This window comes from Nothobranchius furzeri, chromosome 9 (genome assembly GCF_043380555.1).
Source record: "Nothobranchius furzeri strain GRZ-AD chromosome 9, NfurGRZ-RIMD1, whole genome shotgun sequence".
NCBI lineage: Eukaryota > Metazoa > Chordata > Actinopteri > Cyprinodontiformes > Nothobranchiidae > Nothobranchius > Nothobranchius furzeri.
Genome location: NC_091749.1, coordinates 49291211 through 49294927, shown reverse-complemented (window position 1 = coordinate 49294927; position 3717 = coordinate 49291211). Strand labels below are relative to the sequence as shown.

At 38.4% G+C, this 3717-nt stretch overlaps 1 long non-coding RNA gene across 1 annotated transcript; it reads right to left on the bottom strand.

The window, feature by feature from the left end:
- Positions 1-287: 287 nt before the first annotated feature.
- Positions 288-2888, bottom strand: LOC129153285 (uncharacterized). The gene is made up of 3 exons (XR_008559467.2): positions 2767-2888; positions 461-534; positions 288-375 (listed from the first exon to the last, which is right to left on the bottom strand). It is a non-coding gene; the product is annotated as an uncharacterized lncRNA (long non-coding RNA).
- Between the last annotated feature and the right edge of the window lie 829 nt (positions 2889-3717).

Sequence of the window (3717 nt, the reverse complement as noted above, 5' to 3'; positions counted from 1 at the left end):
TCTGGTCTGTGATAAAAGTCCAGTCAGTTTATGTCAGAACTAACGCTTCTGAAAACTCTCTATCAAAAATCCTATTTGTCACAACTAAAATGATTCAGTTAGTTTGTTCTGTAGAAAATGCTTTTCAGAAAATCTGATTTATAATACGTCTGTTTAAAGAGCAAGTCACCCCCAGACAAGGGCAAAAATCCCATTTCAATTTTTTTGGGGGGGGGGGGGGGGCAATAAACAGTAAAACTTCAGATAGTAATTTTTTGGGGGGACATGAAAAAAATGCTCTCTACATACAACATATAACTATAAGAGACTGACCTGAGACTCTGTGCCTGTGTCGGACAGGATCTTGCTGCCTGCGCTCAAGTGACTGGACTTTGCCTAATGAAACCATTTAGAAACAATTTCATAGGCATTTCAATTCTTTCTTATAGATGTCTTTATCAAAATGCAAGTTTCTACTTACTTGACATTCTGGAGCATTAAAAACGACCTGATGTCTGCCGTTTTTCGTTTCTCTGCCATTTCAACTGACCTGGTCTGTTGACAGTTGGACAGCAACACACACACACAGATGGGATATTGTCATTAGAACGGAGCTGAAGGATATTGATCAACAATAATATCTTCCCAATTTTGTACATCTCCATAAGCATCCTATCTTTTTGTTTTCATTTCAATAACAAGACTGTGGCCTAAAACGGAATAAGCAATTCAGAATAAAGATTTAAAAGTAGATCGTTAATAGTTGAAGCAACATGTTCTGAAATGGCATGGCTATTAGCTGACCAACAGCTTCACGTGTGGACGGGTGCAAAGTATGAATTTTAAGTAAAACATATCTAACTTTTTCACAACAAAGAGAGAGAACATAAAATGTCAAATTAAAATTTTATTAAATCACATAACATGAAAGCTACTAAAATCCAAATAGTTCCATATTGATTTTAATATATTTGAAAATTTCCTTCTAAATATTGCTAGAAAAAATATCAAACTTCAAATCAGCTTTCACAAGTCAAGAATCAAAATTACTGAAATCTCTTTAATAAATCATAGACATGTTTGTAGGCTATTAGAGAATAACTCTGTAATATTTAATAACTTTTTCTAAGTCCTACTGAACGAAAAGATACACAAAATCTAAAAATATATTCTTGAAGTAGTTGTTTCATTTTAATAATAAAAATTAAAAACATTTACTTTACAAATACACTAAACATATACATACTCTATAGTTTTTCTTTCAGTTTAATCGATCTCTCACTTTTCTCAGTTTTCATAGTGTTTTTGGGTCTGTGTGGCCAACGGGATCTTTGGCTCTATGTTTTACACTGAGAGCTTTAAACAACGTGCCTCCACCAGTTCATCCCTAAGCTGCACGGTGCACCTGCACTTTGACATATTGTAAACAACTGCAGAGCCTGGGGAAGACGGGATAAGAGCGGTTAAACGCTGTGGTATTCCTATAATTTCTATAATTTCTCAACAATTAAAAACACATTGTTTTGTATTTGCAGACTAACTTTTACGTTGTGGTTTTAGAAGACAATACAGGTTTACTGATAGCATTTACATTTACAATAACTTTTGTGGGGGGGACAACTTTGTGTGTGGGGGGGGGCGTCCCCCCCCCCGCCCCCCCTGGGATCTCCGCCTATGCCCCCAAATCAACTTATTCTTCTGATAAACTATATAAATGCATGTCTAATCGTGCTGCAGACACGTGTAGTCAATAGTTTTGCACTTTAGTGGATTTTAGTTGAAATTTTATTTTTCTGCCTAAAACTATCAGTGTTCTGCCATTGTCAGGTAAAAACTCTGCACTGCCATCGCTATTGGCTAAGAAGTATACAATGATGTTAGATGGTACATTACAATGTCACAATGTCGTTGTGAGCCTGTGTGTGTGTATTTGTTAGCAGCTCCGCCCTCTCGGTCTGCTAGGCAACAGCATTTGTTGCATTTTTCAAACAGAAAGTGGGAGTTGAGTAAGAATTTAGTAGGGGGTGACTTGCTCTTTAAGCATTCAGAGTACAACGATTCTTCATGACAAATAAAACCTCCAAGTGGGTGCAGCTCCATCAAAATAAATCCCAAACAACGCATTGATCCAAAAAAAAGGAAAATCCCTACTATTCAAAGTAAAATAAATACAACTAAAACAAACACACAAACAAAAAAAAATAATAAAAATAACCTGTGCACACCAAAGGATGCACACATGAAAACCAGGTCCACGTTTTGTCCTGAGTGCTAGAAAACCTGAAAAATGTTTTTCTTAAGCTGCTGCAGTCCTTGAAACAGAACAGCCTGGTACTTGTCATGTTTTCTTTTTGTTCTTTTTGGATGGAAGCAGCATTTCAAAAGATGCAAGCTTTTACTAGTATGAGCATTACAGTTACCCTTTGTTTTTCAGAATCAGTGTTGAGGAGTTCCATATACAACTGAATGTGTTTGAGGAATCAACAATAACATCTTACATACATTATTGTAAAGTTCTTTGCTGACTGTATTCAAATTAAAATAATTAAAATGACTGGCAAAGACAGCTTGTTCCGCTGTCAAACACCACAAAGACAGCCAGAAAAACAGTACTACAAGATACTTACAAAAACAAACTGCAAATTTTCAGTTGTAAATTCTCTCAGTTGGTATTCTTATAATAAATGTCAAAACTAGCAACTTTGTGTGAATGTACTGAAAAACATATGGCCACAGTTTAGTCAACAAGAGTTGAAACCTAGTTTTATAAACAGACACACTTCCTACCTTCATAATTTCAAGTAATTTCGCATTTCCTTGCAATTTTCAGGTTCTGTCCATCCACCCATCCATCCATTTTCTTCCGCTTATCCAGAGTTGGGTCATGGAGGCAGCAGCCTGTTATGACCACGGTCATAAGGAACATAATTTTTATTTTTATTTTTTGTACTGTTCTTTTTGTAAGCGTTACTTTGAGTGTGCAGGTGCCTTCCTAGGATTGGTGGATGATGGCCAGGAGACATTTGGATTGGTAGATCAGCTGGAGCAGAGCTGTTAAAGGCAACCTGATGAGATGCAGCTGGGTTCTTTATTCTCCACTCATTCCAATCAGCCACCACTTTATGCTCAGTGTTTGTGTGATGCCCTTGTGCTTTGTAACTATTACCTGCCATTCGAGGATTCCGTAGGGGTGAACCGCCTTTTATGTTTGCATCCTGTTTTCTCCTATTTTGGTTAGTCAGGGAGGTAGATTTGGTTGTGAGTTATTTCCTTTAAGTTTGTAGGTCAGTTGTCTTTCTCTGAAGTTAGAGGTGTTTTGTTTATTGTTTTAGGCATTGGTTCACCCTGAGTTATTAATCCTCCCTCATCCTTAGTTCATCACCTTGATCTTGCAAATAAATTATTGTACTCGGAATTCTGGTGTGGTGATTTGGAACTGGTGGAAAATGGAACCGTTTTTATGTTACAACCTGGCCCTCCTAGACGGGTTGTAACAAGCCTAAGTTGAGAGGCCAAGACTTCCCTCTCCCCAGCCACTTGCGCCAGCTCCGCCAGGGAAATCCCAAGGTGTTCCCTGCCCAGGTGAGAGACATAGTCCCTCCGATGTGGGTCTCCCTTTAGGCCTCCTCCAGTTTGGATGTGCCTGTAAAACCTCACCAGGGAGGCGTCCAGGAGGCATACTGACCAGATGCCCGAGCCACCTCAAGCGGCTCCTTTCGATGTGGAGGAGCAGCGGGT